Source organism: Ambystoma mexicanum, chromosome 7q (genome assembly GCF_040938575.1).
Source record: "Ambystoma mexicanum isolate Mex_15411 chromosome 7q, UKY_AmexF1_1, whole genome shotgun sequence".
NCBI classification, from domain to species: Eukaryota; Metazoa; Chordata; class Amphibia; order Caudata; family Ambystomatidae; genus Ambystoma; species Ambystoma mexicanum.
The window spans coordinates 284,836,841-284,854,134 of record NC_090941.1 but is presented as its reverse complement, the minus strand read 5'-3'; the positions used below and the strand labels follow the sequence as shown (position 1 = coordinate 284,854,134).

At 47.5% G+C, this 17,294-nt stretch overlaps 1 protein-coding gene across 1 annotated transcript in view; it reads right to left on the bottom strand.

The window, feature by feature from the left end:
• The window catches only part of RBM26 (RNA binding motif protein 26), a 1,704,516-nt gene that overhangs the window by 224,506 nt on the left and 1,462,716 nt on the right, over positions 1-17,294 (bottom strand). The window lies entirely within an intron of this gene.

Genomic DNA, 17,294 nt, shown 5'->3' with positions numbered 1-17,294 from the left:
GAAGGTCCCCAACGGATCATAGCATTGGACTGTCACTTAAAGAAAAGTTCGGTTTTTATTGAGTGGAAAATACCCTATCCTAACATATATGGGTTGTTTTTCAAAATCCAACTGGTCTGGAGGGGTTGTAGCCCCGATCTTCACTGAGTGGATTCCTGCCTCCATCATGCCCACAGAGACATACTCCTCTTTCGAAAACATTGTCTACAGGCTCTCTCTCCTGGCCACTCTCGTACCGTGGCTACCATCTACTTGCCTCCTGGTCAGATCACCTCCTTTCTCTGAGTGGGCCTCTTCTCCTTCCTCCTGGCCTTAACCACTCAACTCCCATTTCTTCTTGGTGACCGCAATATCCATCTGGACTCTCACTGTTCCTCCTCAGTACTCTTCCATGACCTCTGCGATTCCCTCTCCCTTTCTATCCTTCCCTTTGGCCCAAAGCACTCTGCAGGGCACGCGCTTGATGTTTTTATCTCCTATGACCTCCGCCTCTCTCTGACCACTCCTTTCTCCTGGAGCGATCACTCACTTCTCTCATCTCTCCCTCTCTACCCCCCAGGCCAAGACGTCCCCAACTCTGCCACCTACCTTCTCGGACTTCCGTCCCATGAAGCGCGTGTCAGTTAAGGCTTTCTCCGCCACCTTCGCCACCCCCACCCCCACCACCTCCGGCTGACTCACACCCTGACACAGCCCTTTCCATGCTCTACTCTTCTATCTCTGATACTCTTGATGCTCTTGCCCCTGTCATGAGGATCCGCTTGAAGCCCATAGCAAAGTGCAGTTCTTGGCATGACTCTGACCTAGCTACCAAACGCAAGTGCAGGGTGGCTGAGAGGAAATTGAGGGCTTCTTGTACATCCTCTGACATCCTCCAATGACAATACTGCCTCTATGTCCATACTAAAAACAGAGCACACATCCAAGCCCGTGTCTCTGCGGCATCAAACAACTTGGCCAAACTTTTCAAAATATGCAAGGAGCTGGCCAACCATGTCCCAGTCTCTACCTCTCCCGTCGCCTCCCAGGCCCTTTGCACGGCCGTTGCCTCTCACTTAATCTCAAAAACCCAGGACATCCTGTCCACCCACCCTCTCGCCCCTACCCCTCTTCTCCCTTCTATGAACGTTGGCCCTCCTGCAGCCACCCCCCACCCTCCTTCTCGTCCTTTTCTCCCCTGATGAGATCGCCAGACAAGTCTGATCAATGAAAGTCTTGTTAAAACAGGTACTTCCCTGTTCCTCCAAAACCATCCAGGACCACATTGACACCCTTGCTCCTCCCCTGGCCGATTTCTGCAACCTCTTTCGCCTCGGGAGCCTTCCCCTCCCCTCTGAAGCACTCTCTTGTGCACCCTCTTCTCAAAAAACCCACAGCTGACCCTTCTTGTCCAGCAAACTATCTCCAGATCGGCATCACTCCCTTCCTGGGGAAACCCCTTAAAAAGGTGGCTCTCTCGCAGCTTAAACTTCACACTCTGATTCTGTTGGCTGTCTCCACGACCATAAACTGGCTTCAGAGCTGCCAGAAGCATGTAAACTGCTCTCCTGAAGATCTGTGAAGATGTGCTCTCCAACCTTGACTCTAACATCCCCTCTGTCCTTGTTCTACTCTATCTCTCTTCTGCCGTCGACACAGTCAACCATACCATCTTGCTCAACCGTCTCCGTGACAACCTGGGTATCACTGATCAGGCTCTGGCCTGGCTGACCTCTTTCCTCTCTGATCGACCTCCCCGCTCCCAAGGTCCAACTTGGGTCATTCCCATCAACTATCTCCCTCTCTACCTGTGGTGTTCTCCAGGGGTCAAACCTTTCACCCTGGCTCTTCAACCAATACCTGGCAACTCTCACCTATCGCATCGCCGTTTTCTGTTCCAATTTTTGGTGCTATGCGGATGACGCCTCAATTTTCAGGCTTCCCTCGGCCACCTCTTCCTCCTTCACTCATCTCCGATTGCCTGTCTGCTATTCAGGAGTGGAGTGCCGCTAATGATTTCTGCCCGAATGCCAGCAAAACTGAAATCCTCATCGGCACACTATCTCCCTCCTTTCCCGTCACCCTCTGGCCGGCCTCCCTAGGCCCTCCTCCCACCCCCACATACAGGTCCACAACTGGAATACGTGCATACCCTCTCACCCACTCCTAGTGCAAGACCGCTGGCGCTCCGGGTTTCCCCGTCAAGCGTTAGCGGAAGAAAGCACCCATCAAGCACTGATCGAGCCGCGAAGCAGCGCCGTCAGGAAGCCTCTAACGTGCAGGGCTAGAAAACCTTGCTTGAACAAGCCCACCCATTATGGAGGGGGCGCATACCACGGGCCTCTGGGAAACGCTGTGTCCCAATTGATGAGATACTAACGCGGGGAAACGCTAAAATCCCTATTGCATAGGACGATCCCACCCCCCACACTCCATAATACGCGCCCTGGCGCATCTCTCCGGGGGCACCCGCAAGACCCCACCCGAGTGAGCAAGCACACCAACACACGGCGGCAGCAAATCCACGAGGGGACACCAGGGAAACACTCGGAATATCCCGACAACCAAAAGGCTGAAAACGTATATTCTGAAGCCCAGCCTCCCATGCGTGGTGACGCCAAGCTGTAAGACACCCGGCTCAGAGTACTCTCAACGCGAACACAGGCAAAGTGTCCAAAGTCGTCCCCGACACATGGACGCATGCAGGTGCCCGCAATTTTGAAGTTTTCAGACAGAATAACCCAACAACAACCCATTACCCTGAGTTGCAAGATACCAAGCCGTCGGCAATATATTCAGTGAGACAATTGGCTGGAAGTGGAGAGGTTATCCCTGATCAGAGCGGCGAGAGCAATATGTAGAAACAGGGACATGGAGGGACAGTTACTGCACCAACACACCCAGCGAAGAGGACTGCTGAGGGCTAACTGAACCGGTACAAACGGAGAGCCCTGACACCAGAGGTGCATTGTGGACTCACACAGCCCAACCAATATGGTGCATTCCAGTACTCCAACAGCGGTATAACTGCAAAGAAACTAACCAAGGGCGTGCTGCAACAACAATATCCGACATGCCGCCTGGACACTGTGGGTCACAAACAACAAACCAGATCCCCCAGAGGCTCTCTAGTTACATTGTCAGGATAGGTCACAGACATCTTGTGAGCAAACGAGACAGCGCATAGGCCACGCCGAGCGTGACCCTAGGAACCAGAGGGCCCGAAATTCCTGGTCTCGAAGTGGCCATACAACCTGCAGATAACAAATACAATATTACGAGAGTCCTGCAGTTACAAAGAGCTTTGGTCAGGCTAGATGTGCCAGTCACCCTCAAAGTGCAGATCGTGATGTCTGATACAGAAGGGCCCCACCTACAGTCCGTGACCGCCCCAGACCTCGAAAATACAGGTAGCAGCACAGAGGGTACACCAGATATAAACGGCAACGGGCGCGTGGAATGAGGAGACAAAGAGGCATGAAAAGCACTGCCCCTAGTCAATGTACGCACGCTTGGGCACTACACAAGACATTGAGAATATAACTCGCCAATAACAGCGCCCATACGAAGATTCTACATCCCGGAGGAACTATTGCCCACAAGTTCACTACGGAAGCGAGAACTGAGGCCCTCGTTGGAGCCAAACAACAGGATAAAAAACTGTTCGGATTTAGATCCCAGGAATAAAACACGGAACAAACTGAGCGCCCTGGGGACTGGTCACAGATAGTCGGCTGCTGAAGAAGACCGTATCACAGCAGGCCTGGTGCATGCACGGGATCCCATGCTATGTGCCCAAGAACTCTCTTGCAACCTCACCCCTGGCTGCGACCCTGCCTCCCGACACGGAGAACGACAGCGACAGGAGACCACGACTCGTGCAACCCCATCATTGGTTCTTCGGAGAGACGTAAGACTGGAGGAAGACACTGAGGTGCTCCTGGAAACAATGCCCAAGGGGATAGGCCCCAAAAAGGGAAAGGGTGCCATTGACAAATATACAACAGCGGTAGTAAGAACAGACACCATGGCTGATCCCGGGGCTGCGCAGACCCCCCAGGTCACTCCTACTGCCCTGACTGGTACTATGGACCCCCAAGCAGTGTTCGCATACATGCAGCAGGGATTCAAAGCCCTGAATGATAAGCTAGACGGAATCAACACGAATGTGACGACCATCAGGAATCAACTAGAAAAGGCCACTGGCCGTATTACAGAAGCTGAGGCCCGAATCAGTATGACTGAGGATACACTAGAGGCATTACGCAACACAGTGACGTAGATGGCGAAGGACCTAGGATCGGTGAAACTTAAGTGTGAGGACCTAGAGGCAAGGTCGCACCGAAATAATATATGCATAGTTGGGGTTCCGGAGGACGCACTGAAGGCCCCGATGGACCTTGCTGTGGAGGAATTACTCAAAGATTTGCTTGGAGACCCAGGTTGGTCCTCAATTTTTGTGGTGGAAAGAGCGCACAGATCCCAGGCAAAGCGCCCTAAAGCAGGTGCCTATCCAAGAGCAATCATTGCAAGAATACTGAACTACAGAGACAGATCTGTTCCTAATGGCCGCTAGAGACAAGCAAGAACTGAAATTGGGCTCAAATATCGTTTGAATATTCCCAGTTTATACACTTGCATTTGTAAGAGGATTCAATTCAACACTACAGCTAAGTCAATGCCTAGTCTGGGATACTGAATGGAAACCCTTATTAATATATTTTTATGTCCAGTTCATGCGTTCTGGATGACTACCCCTATATAACACCCCTCTCTTTGAATAACCCTGACCCCACTGAGCCAAGAAGTAGTTCTGTTTTGCAAGTTAAAAGGTTTAATTGATATGCTTTTAATTCCCTCTAGAGGTTCAGGGTGAGTGGTATCTAGTTAATATTAGTCCAGGCTCACACTAGCAATGATGCAGGGATGGTTTTTATGAGGCAAACGAATTTCTTTCAGAGGAAAGCAAAAGCAGCTATCTTTTTGCAAGTGGAGAAATTTGCAAATCGCGGTAAAATTCGCGAATGCGTCTGGTGCGATTACAGAGGAACTACAAGGGCTAGCAATATCGTTTTGGGGTCCTAGGAAAGCCTAGGATCTCAGCTTCCAGATGAAAGTTACTGCAAGTCTCTAGCACAAACGGTCACAGAGATATGAGCGATTAAATAAAGGTCGTTTTTCAGATTTGAAATTTTAAAGTTCAAAAAGACAAGTGCAGCTTGCAAATAGAAAATGACAGGTGACAGCTTTGCAAATGACAGGTGACAGTTAGGAGACAGTTCTACTTAGATTAAACTAGATTGAATATATTATTTTAACTAGGAGATTGGTTCTGCACAGTTTTCTAGGTACTCACACTATATTCTTGAGTGAAATGGGCCTCGCCATGGATCTGGTCAGGTTTAGGCGGGACTCTGGTCTCTGCACTTCACAGTGATCTGGGTCAGCTCTCTCTGGTTCTGCTAACAGGTCAGCTCTACTCTGCTGGTCTGGGTCTCTGGTTCTGGATAGATTGAAGTCTCTAGTTTGGCTCTCTGGAATTTTGATGGAGGCAAGGTATGGATTTTCCCGGCAGAGCTTCCAGCTGCAAATGGATTTGAAGGTCCCTATCTGTCCTGTCTCTCTGCTTTTATGTGTTTTGAAAATGGGTGTGTGTGAGCAGCATCACTAGCCAGCCCCTCTCCACTTATCATTGGCCAAGCTTTCATTTCTCCCCTGATCGGGGGAGCTAAATTGTGTCAGAGTGATGTCGTTTTACAGCCTGCAGAAAGTCCACTCCTCCTGTCAACTTACACACAAATCTAGATTTGAACCAAATACATATTTGCAGAGGTACATATTGTTTTAAAATCATATGCACCCCTCAAATATCACAGGAGGTATCTCTTGTTCAAACTCTGCTCTTCCTGGGAGCTTGCATTCAGAAATGGCAATATTTTGCACTTTTTAACTGGTTTGCAATTCCGGACATTACCCCAAATTTACACACATGTGCACAAGGAGTATGGACATTAGTTGATGAAGTGTCAGATTTTTCACATGCACACATTTTGAGTAATATCCTCTTTTCCGCTAAAACTCCCCTGAACATACCACCGGTTCTAAAAACCTCTTAAAATGTGGGCAGAAAAATCACAAGAATTATGGCATCATTTAAATAATTTTCACAAGTCCGTTCTATGAGTTCTTCATCTTTCTAGAGTTATGTTCTGGCCCCAAAGGGGTGTGGTTTTCCTCCAGCACAAGGTTGAATTTCTGGTTTTTCCAGTTCTGCCAAGCCAGCTTGCTCTCACAGGCAGTGCCCCTCCCCTGTGCTTCCAGGAGAAATCTCCATTTACGACTCCCGCCATAAAACATTTGCCTGAGTCAAGACAGGGCTTTGTTCAATTTCCTGCAGAGCCCAGGTAATTCAATCAGGGAAGTGTCATATCCCTTTTGGTGTGAGCAGCAAAAGGGCAGCTAGGCCTGGGAACACCGCTGTGACTCAAGTTTCACTCCTGATGGGGGTAGTTGCCAGGCAAATTGGAATCTCTTTAAGCCAGTTTTTAGCTACATGTCATTTCTGTTCCCCAGTTTCTGCATTCAAATAAAACTAAACATTTTCACATATGCAGCTAGAATGCTGATTCTAAGTTTAAAACTATGACATTTAAACAATTGCAACCTATGTGACACTCAAAAGTAGGTCACTCAGTCAATTTAAACATTTAGATTTTTTTTAGTGTCTTTCAGTCCAAATTTACTTAAACTGCTGAAATCCACAGCTCAGCCAGTCTTGTTATAAACCTTCAAGTCACTTCAGGATATAACTTTACATTGGATCCACCTCTCAGTAAGTCTTTCTTTGGCATGTTTTGGGTTCATTTATTCAGTTTTCTACAAAAAAGTAAAATCTGGTGGTTTTAAAACGCCGGCTTTTGGATAGTGGTGAGTACTGGTACTGCACCCTTTTTGGGATTTAAGAAAATGAATTCCCAACAGTTATGGGTTTGCTTTTGGCAATCAGCATTGCCATTCCCAATGGTTTCAGACTACTGTGTGGGTAGTCCAATGGTGGTTTTAGGCAGTGTCCTTCTGTGCCCATAACATCGGCAAAAATGAGTGGCAGCCTATTCTTCATGCATTTCCCTGTGCATTTTCTGGGAAGCTCTGGCCATCATGATGTTTTCCATGTCAGTACTGCACAGTTTTGAGGTAAGGCTCGGATGCATGGGTAAATACATCCCACAAGCCCCCCTCTTGCGATGGCCATTCTGTTTCGCTGATGGGACTCGCAACACCTGGGATGTTTCCTCATCTTCTTCCGATAGATGGCACAGTTCAGCATCTTTTTCTCCATCCGGTCGGATCGATCGGTTCTCCTCACCGGTCCTGATGGGAATATTGGGCGGTACCCCGGGCCCGTTGCGTCTCTGCTCCCTGTCTCCGGATCGTCGTCCTTGGCCCGTCTCCCGGTTTTCTTTCTCCTAGGACGACAAAGGAAGAGCAGCAATACCTACTCATAGACGTTGTTCCACCACTGTTGATAGTGGGGCAGCATATGCATTTCATCATAACGAAACATTAGATTCTTATTTTGATAAAAAACAGTATAACTAAGAGACAGTTTCATGCAAATCACAATATTTTAGAGACTAGATGTGGTATGTTTTATGATTGGAACTGAATTAGTCTGAGACAGTACCCGCTAGGATTCCAGAGGATTCCTCCAGTTGTTGCAGAGCGTGCCTGGGATGGCAACATTTCAACTGGTTTATGTGGACCCACTTGTCTTCCCCCGCTGCCAAAGGACCTTTGGGGATGTGGATTTTGTAGGCCACAGTCATATGAGTCTACCGCAAAGAGATCTTGGAAATCCAAGAAAACTTGTTTCAACTTTTGCTTTTGTTCCAGAGTCACACAGGCATCAGCTAGGTTGACTCTCTCTTCCACCATCTGCCTGAAGCCTGGAAAGACTTCTGGTTTGGCGATTTCAGCGGCCTCCTCCAGCTGGGTGGAGAAGTCCCTGGTCAGAGTGCTGATTTGGACTGGAGGCTTCAGGTGGGAAAGGCAGCCCTCATGGACCTGGAAAATCACCTCATCCCTCCTGAAGTCACAAGTCACATCTTCCTTACCATAAGGGCAAGAAGTGTACACCAGGAAGTTACCCCCATGCCGGGTAAAAATCCTGTCTGATGTTGTATTGTCCTCACTGTCACTGTCAAAGCAGTCCTTGGGGATTGGCCCTAACAGTTCATTTTCAAGTTCAATGGAGATATGTCGGTCATCAACCGCCATTCCAATAATGGTGCCTGCGGCTAGAGTAATACTCTTTAAGTGGCTGTTATCCACCTCTATTGGAATGGTGTCATGTTCTATGTTGACTAATGGTGTTGGGTTTACCCCCAACCCTTGCTGTTGGAGAGAAGCGTTTAGATGTATGTAAGCATCAGGGTTTTGCAAACATTGTCCTCTTTTAACTTTCACTTCCAGGGAGAATTGTCGGGTCCTTTCTGGGATGGTGACTTCCTCTTTAATCTGAATTTCAACTGCATAAGGTAGCAATTGAGCTGACCTAAATGCTTTTTCTGGATCATCAAAGCCCATGGGATTATCCGCTAATCGGGACCAAGCTTTGAAGTTTATTAGGTCCAAACTAATGGCAAAGCGATTGAGAATGTCACTGCCTAAGTAAAAGGCGGCAGGGACGTCTCGCACGACCCAACAATTATGGACTATGCTCTTGTTGCCAATGGAGATTTTGAGCATACACCTGCTTGGCAGGAGATGTTTGGAATTAGGCGCTTCCAGGTCCATTTCCCATTTGTCTATCAGTTTGAAGGTGGGAATGGCTGGATCTTTTGGGAGTTGGCGAAACATGGCTTCGCTGATGAAGCTCTTACCGTTGTTCACACACACTCGAGCGAGAACATAGTCCTTCCCATCATTTAACTGAATAGGGATGAACAACTGCTCTCCAATTTGCTGAATATCAGCCAGGCTTTGAGCTGATTTCACATCTTTCTGGACTATAGGAGTGGGAGTTCCTGATTGTGGATTAGTATAGAATTTCAGAGTGTTTCCTTCCAGCGTGGAGTACCACTTTAGACTGGAAGGAAGGTTGATTTTCAGAAATAGAGAGGACCCTCCACCACCAGTCTCTTGTCCTACTGCTATTACTGTCACGTCTGGAATTTGGCTATTCTGGAAGTGAAATTCTACTTGGTCAGATTTTTGTTCAACCATGTGGCAGGTGCCGTTTAAACTAACATGGTTGACACTCCGTTTTAATTTTATTGGTCGGCTAGTCTGGGTCCAGAGGACCTTGTTTACGCAATCTATTAGGGGTGACAACCTTCTCAGGAGGTCATTCCCTAGTAAACAAGGGGTGCCGCCCTCTGGAGTCACAACTATGACTGGGTGTTTCAACTTGTGTCGCCCAATTTTTATGTCCAAATCTGCCGTCCCCTCGACGGGAATTTCCTTCCCGTCAAAGTTCTGCAGTTGTCCAGGAAGAGAGGTGAGAGGAATTTGGTAATTCCCTCCCCTTCCTGCATTCAGTTCGTCAAAGGCCCTTCTGGACAGAAGGGTAGCTTGAGATCCAGTGTCCACCAGTGCCAAAATTGTACCCTGCCCCTGTACTTGTACCGGGGCATAATATCTTCCCTCCTTCTCCTCAAGGGGGCACAGATAATGCACATTTTTGGACAACTGGTGGGCTAGCTTTCTGGTTTTGGACATCGCTAGCGAAGAGATTTGGGCGGAATTCTGTGGAGAGCATTGGGAATCTGAAAGAAAAATTTTGCAACTAGAGATCAGAGCCATTGTGGGTTCCCCTGGCTCCGGTTCCGGGCCGCCCCCCCCCCTTTTTGGAGGCAGTCACCAGGGTGGGTTTGAACCAGGGGATTTTCTTGCTGTTGGTTCTGGGATGAGATGGTGGGCGGCGGTAGCTCAGGCTCCACATCTCCCCAGTCTGGATTTGCATCCCTAGGGACCCATTTTTCTTTGGGAGGAGTTCCCCCCTCTCTGAAGGAGAAGATCCTTTTCCCAGGATCCTCTGAGGATCCCTCTCCCTCAAATTGGAATATCTGTACCTCCTCCTCAAACTGAGTCTGTTTGGGTCTTTTGTTTCTCCTACCCCCCCTCTGCTCCTTAGGAGGCAGACTTTCAGGGGCAAGAGATTTTGTTTCCGGTTCCTGGGTTTCCAGGGGCTGTTTACAAGTGAGGAAGGAAGCTTCCTCCAAGGCTTTACACCCCCCTTCCCTTTGTGCCTCCTCCCTGGGAACCGGTGAGTTATCGGGGTGCTGCCCCCGTCATTGTTCTGGGGCACCAGGTCCAGAGTTGGGTGCGTTCTGCGCCGGCACGCCCATCTGAGGGTTCTGCTGAGCCCTCAGTATGTGACCACGATCCCGGGCCATGTTTTGAACCTGGCGCTCTAACTGGGAAACCCGCTCAGGCTGATACGGGGCCCTGTTTTCTCCCCTGGGCTGATCCCGGGAAGGGTAGCTATCCCTTCTTTGGTAGTACCCTTGGTTGGGAAGATTTGGGTACCCCTCCACCCTTGGCCTCCCCTCTCCCGGATTAGGTTGTCTGGGCTCAGGGAATTGGGGAAAGAAGGATGGATGGTTTTGGGGCTGAAAGTCGGGTGGATATCTGGGGAAAAAGTTCTGCCCAGGGTTTGGTAAATTTCTGCCCTCCTGTGGAAAGTTTGGAGGGAAGTTCCCTGGGTTCGGTGCTCGGTTGGATCCCCCCCCTTGGGCTGGGGGAGTCCACACATAACCCAGGATGGGTCGATTTCCCTTGTAACGGGGACTTACATAATCAGGAGAGCGAGGGACCCCATTTGTGGGGCTGCCTCCTTGGCTCCCTGTCTGTGACTGACCCGAGGACCTCCTGGGCCTAGCATTATTAGGTGCAGGTAGGTTTTTAGGCCCCCCATCTCCAAATCCAAAACGGGGGTGACCTTTACCTCTGCCACCTTGGCAGCAGCAGGGGTGCTGTTGGCTTTGGGGTTTTTCTGGGCATTACTTTTGCTATCTACCGGTTTCTGCACCTCATAGATCCGGGTAGCCTGTTCAATGACCCAGTCTAAAGATCTTTTCTCGTGAAAATCCCTCACGAGCTGGGTCATTATGTATTTGGGCAAGGCATGAAAAAATGTATTGATGAATTCTCTGTCTGTGCGCACCCTTCTGGTGGTCTGCGCAAAAGCACGTTTTAACTCCTGCACAAATTCTTGTGGGGCCTGATCCTCCCCACATTGTAAATTGTAGGCTGCCTTGCGAGCCTCTTGAGGATTTCTATGAATGGAAAAATGTTTCAAGATGGCCGCCTTATAGGTGGACCATCTTAAATGATTTTGGTCCTCCAGCCCCGCAAAGAAACTGGAGTATTCCGGGGAGAAGGTCCACTTTACATATTGAATACAGCTTTGGCTGTCCTTCAAATGGAAAGTCTCCATCATTTGCTCAAACAACTCTAAGTGCTCCCAAACAGAATACTTAGCGTTCTTATGGTAAGGCGTGATGATGCTCCTGATCGCCTTAATCTGCTTTAAGGGGTCCTTAAGCAAGGCCCTTTTTGCCTTATTGGCCTTTTTGGTTCGGGTAACCCTTGTCCATTCATCCTCTGACTCAGAGGCACTGCTCCCAGAGGTTCCTGTCTGTTCTTCCAGGTTTTCCCGGATTCTGCGAGCCTGGGAATGGCTGGCAGAATGTGGGGACCTGGTCTCCTGTGTCCTGCGCAGTTCAGATTCCTCCTTGCTGCCAGGATTTGATGGGTACCCCCTCCACTGACCTAACTGGGCAGAGGTTTTCAGGATGCCCTTAATGGGCCTACTCTCCTGGGGTTCCCCAGTAAATTGCACTGCGCTTGGGTGCCCATACCCGGATGCCCGCCCCTCCATACCTGGGTGGTACTGGCCTATGAGCCCCATACTTCTGGCTGGATAGTAATCTGCCATCCCTGTGGCCCTGTGCTCATGTGCGCCAGGGGACATGGGGGTGGCAGAGTCCAGGGACCGAGAGAGATAAAGGCCTCTGGTACTAGGGCTCCTGGGGTTATGCTCAGGAGTTTCTCTTTCCCAGCGAACCTCATCTCCATCCGCCCCTGCTCCCTGTTGCAATGCAAGAGCCTGCGCCTTCAGTTCCTCAGTTAAGGCCTTACTAGACTATCAGTCTCTCCTGCATCGCTACCTGTTGTTGGAGTCTATCATTGCGCTGGCAGAGAGCCTCATTCTCTCTCTGTGTTTCCTGATTGGTCCTGGAGCACTGGGCCAGTCTTTGCTGCAGGAGGGTTACCTCCTGAGCTGTGTCCCTATTGGCCTGCTCCTTTCTTGCTAGAGCATCCTCCACCCTCCTGGTGTGCTCTAACAAGTTCTGGTGTTCTTTTTGGAGGTCACCCAGTCCCTGGTGGGCCAGGTGATTTTCTTTCATTTTTCTTTTTAAATGGCAGACTTCCTGGCCTAAGGCGTCTCTTTCCTGACTAAGAGCCTGCATTTGTGCCGCCAGGTCGTCCCTCTGCCTTTGAAAGGCACCAGCTTTCTGGCGTTCTTCATCAAACTCTGCCTGGGTATCCAGGTCTTTCGAAATCAGCTTGTTGCTCTCTAACTTCACTCTATCTAGATGACTTTGCAGGGTGGCTACCTGCTCCGTGCATGCCCTGTTAAAGTCTAATTGTTGCTCCAGCTTTTTCTGGCTCTGCAGTAAGGAGTCCAAACTGTCTCTGTGCTCCTTCTGCAGGGCCAGAAATCTAGTATCCTGGTCAGCCTTTTCCTGTTGCAGTATATCCATGTCCTCTTTTATTTTAATGATATACTGCCTACTGTCATTTTCTGACTCCTGGCTCCTGAGCAGCCTCTGCTCAGAAGAGTCCAGCTCAGATTGGGCCTTCTGTAATGCCAGCAGTTGCCTACTCGCCAGATCTTGGCCTTCAGCACATTTGTCCTGCATGGCTCCCATATGTAAATATAAATATGCCGCTACCCTGGCAATCTTGTTGTGCTCATCCTTGGCCTTAGAGGACATATATAGTTCACTCAGGGCCACATGTAAGGGACCCTGGTCTCTCCATATATCTGACCCTGTTTCCGTGATTTGGGGTGTGATGGCCTGCAACCAGACTGTTTGGTCCTGGTGAGTCCACTCACCTCTCACAAATAACTTATGTAAGAAGTGCTCTCTGGCTATTTTCATGTCTACTAAGGTCGTCATTCTAGAGATCGGTCTCTGTCCTGACTTACAGAAGTTTGTATTTTATTTTTGCAAAACAGACCTTTTTCTTAGAGCGTTCGTTTGAGAAGTGCTTTACAGCGTAACACAGCGCGGTGATCCGACCGGATATGTGTATCTGGTCAGCTGGCACGCTGTATTAATCTGCACAAATGGTAGATCTAACCCAAACGTCCGGCACGAGCCCCCAATTTGTAAGAGGATTCAATTCAACACTACAGCTAAGTCAATGCCTAGTCTGGGATACTGAATGGAAACCCTTATTAATATATATTTATGTCCAGTTCATGCGTTCTGGATGACTACCCCTATATAACACCCCTCTCTTTGAATAACCCTGACCCCACTGAGCCAAGAAGTAGTTCTGTTTTGCAAGTTAAAAGGTTTAATTGATAATTTAAACAATATATATATATCACGCCTTATAATAAATTAATAATTGAATAGCACACTTAATCTGATATGATAAAGATCAACAACGGAGAATCTGGCACTAGCACACTTCTTATAATCACTAAGGAGTTGACATGAAATGGATAAGATAGCAACAATACTTTTATGGTTTCAAATGAATGCAATGTGGAATGAAATGCAGTACAGAAAATAACTTGATAGGATTTCAGCAAAAGACAATGTAATCACTTTCTTGGACAATTCACCCCCCCTTTTTATGCAATGCAAGGAAATGGAGGGAAGCACACAGTTCTCAGAAATGCAATCAAATGTGATTCAGTTCACCCCAGCAACTTAGACTACAGAAGTTGAAAACACAGGCCCAAATGCTTTTAAATGTGCTGGAAATGAAGAAAAAATATGCTAAAATGCTTTTAATTCCCTCTAGAGGTTCAGGGTGAGTGGTATCTAGTTAATATTAGTCCAGGCTCACACTAGCAATGATGCAGGGATGGTTTTTATGAGGCAAACGAATTTCTTTCAGAGGAAAGCAAAAGCAGCTATCTTTTTGCAAGTGGAGAAATTTGCAAATCGCGGTAAAATTCGCGAATGCGTCTGGTGCGATTACAGAGGAACTACAAGGGCTAGCAATATCGTTTTGGGGTCCTAGGAAAGCCTAGGATCTCAGCTTCCAGATGAAAGTTACTGCAAGTCTCTAGCACAAACGGTCACAGAGATATGAGCGATTAAATAAAGGTCGTTTTTCAGATTTGAAATTTTAAAGTTCAAAAAGACAAGTGCAGCTTGCAAATAGAAAATGACAGGTGACAGCTTTGCAAATGACAGGTGACAGTTAGGAGACAGTTCTACTTAGATTAAACTAGATTGAATTATATTATTTTAACTAGGAGATTGGTTCTGCACAGTTTTCTAGGTACTCACACTATATTCTTGAGTGAAATGGGCCTCGCCATGGATCTGGTCAGGTTTTAGACGGGACTCTGGTCTCTGCACTTCACAGTGATCTGGGTCAGCTCTCTCTGGTTCTGCTAACAGGTCAGCCCTACTCTGCTGGTCTGGTCTGGGTCTCTGGTTCTGGATAGATTGAAGTCTCTAGTTTGGCTCTCTGGAGGTTTGATGGAGGCAAGGTATGGATTTTCCCGGCAGAGCTTCCAGCTGCAAATGGATTTGAAGGTCCCTATCTGTCCTGTCTCTCTGCTTTTATGTGTTTTGAAAATGGGTGTGTGTGAGCAGCATCACTAGCCAGCCCCTCTCCACTTATCATTGGCCAAGCTTTCATTTCTCCCCTGATTGGGGGAGCTAAATTGTGTCAGAGTGATGTCGTTTTACATCCTGCAGAAAGTCCACTCCTCCTGTCAACTTACACACAAATCTAGATTTGAACCAAATACATATTTGCAGAGGTACATATTGTTTTAAAATCATATGCACCCCTCACATATCACAGGAGGTATCTCCTGTTCAAACTCTGCTCTTCCTGGGAGCTTGCATTCAGAAATGGCAATATTTTGCACTTTTTAACTGGTTTGCAATTCCGGACATTACCCCAAATTTACACACATGTGCACAAGGAGTATGGACATTAATTGGTGAAGTGTCAGATTTTTCACATGCACACATTTTGAGTAATATCCTCTTTTCCGCTAAAACTCCCCTGAACATACCACCGATTCTAAAAACCTATTAAAATGTGAGCAGAAAAATCACAAGAATTATGGTATCATTTAAATAATTTTCACAAGTCCGTACTATGAGTTATTCATCTTTTTAGAGTTATGTTCTGGCCCCAAAGGAGTGTAGTTTTCCTCCAGCACAAGGTTGAATTTCTGGTTTTTCCAGTTCTGCCAAGCCAGCTTGCTCTCACAGGCAGTGCCCCTCCCCTGTGCTTCCAGGAGAAATCTCCATTTACGACTCCCGCCATAAAACATTTGCCTGAGTCAAGACAGGGCGGCTTTGTTCAATTTCCTGCAGAGCCCAGGTAATTCAATCAGGGAAGTGTCATATCCCTTTTGGTGTGAGCAGCAAAAGGGCAGCTAGGCCTGGGAACACCGCTGTGACTCAAGTTTCACTCCTGATGGGGGTAGTTGCCAGGCAAATTGGAATCTCTTTAAGCCAGTTTTTAGCTACATGTCATTTCTGTTCCCCAGTTTCTGCATTCAAATAAAACTAAACATTTTCACATATGCAGCTAGAATGCTGATTCTAAGTTTAAAACTATGACATTTAAACAATTGCAACCTATGTGACACTCAAAAGTAGGTCACTCAGTCAATTTAAACATTTAGATTTTTTTTAGTGTCTTTCAGTCCAAATTTACTTAAACTGCTGAAATCCACAGCTCAGCCAGTCTCGTTATAAACCTTCAAGTCACTTCAGGATATAACTTTACATTGGATCCACCTCTCAGTCTTTCTTTGGCATGTTTTGGGTTCATTTATTCAGTTTTCTACAAAAAAGTAAAATCTGGTGGTTTTAAAACGCCAGCTTTTGGATAGTGGTGAGTACTGGTACTGCACCCTTTTTGGGATTTAAGAAAATGAATTCCCAACAGTTATGGGTTTGCTTTTGGCAATCAGCATTGCCATTCCCAATGGTTTCAGACTACTGTGTGGGTAGTCCAATGGTGGTTTTAGGCAGTGTCCTTCTGTGCCCATAACATCGGCAAAAATGAGTGGCAGCCTATTCTTCATGCATTTCCCTGTGCATTTTCTGGGAAGCTCTGGCCATCATGATGTTTTCCATGTCAGTACTGCACAGTTTTGAGGTAGGGCTCGGATGCATGGGTAAATACATCCCACACGGTACAACATAAGAGACACTCTTTCACAGGTGTCAAGAGGATGCTCCGTGAACACAAAGTCCCCTAGGCAATGCTGTATGCAGCTAGGCTTTGCATACAGCACAATAATAAGACATACTATTTCACCTTACCGGAAGAAGCCACCAACTTTGTAGAAGCACACATCGCGGCACAGGCAAAACAGACACCGACTGAGTCAGAAGGCAACCGGAATAACCCCCCCCCCGCGCGCGCTTGGGGGGGAATGACAAAAAAAAAAACACAGACGACGTCAACAAGCACAATTGAGGAGAGGATACACCTGACATTTAATAGACAATCTACGAGACGCGTGGAATAACGGAATCTTCTGTTTTCATTATGTGTTCAAGCAACACACAAAAAAAAGGCTAAAGTGGGCAAACAAACGATCTTTGGCCTCGGCCCCCACAGCAGCGTTCCCTGATGCGTGTGCATCGACCAAATGGAGCACTAAGAAAAGGGGGTGGGAGGGTTCGTGGCATAGTTGAAGTTTGGGGAACTATGAGGGTGGGGAAGTTTTGAGGGGTGTTACAGTTAGGAATGCACAGGTACAGACCAATAAAAATATGCAAGAAACTTTTGGGACATTTCTACAACACAGACCTATTAGTTGGCACGTCTACAAATGACTAAGAACGATATGAATGTGATCACATTATTAAACTGGAATGTACAAGGGCTAGGGAGACCAGTAAAAAGGAGGAAATAATTGCATACATTAACAGACTGGGGGCCCAAATCGTGTACCTTCAGGAGACCCATTTACTAGCGTACCAAGCTGAAAAGATATCACCCGGGTGGGGTAAACATCAATATTACACGTCATTCTCCAGTAGAGCATGCGGGGTGCTCACACCGATACACAAAGCACT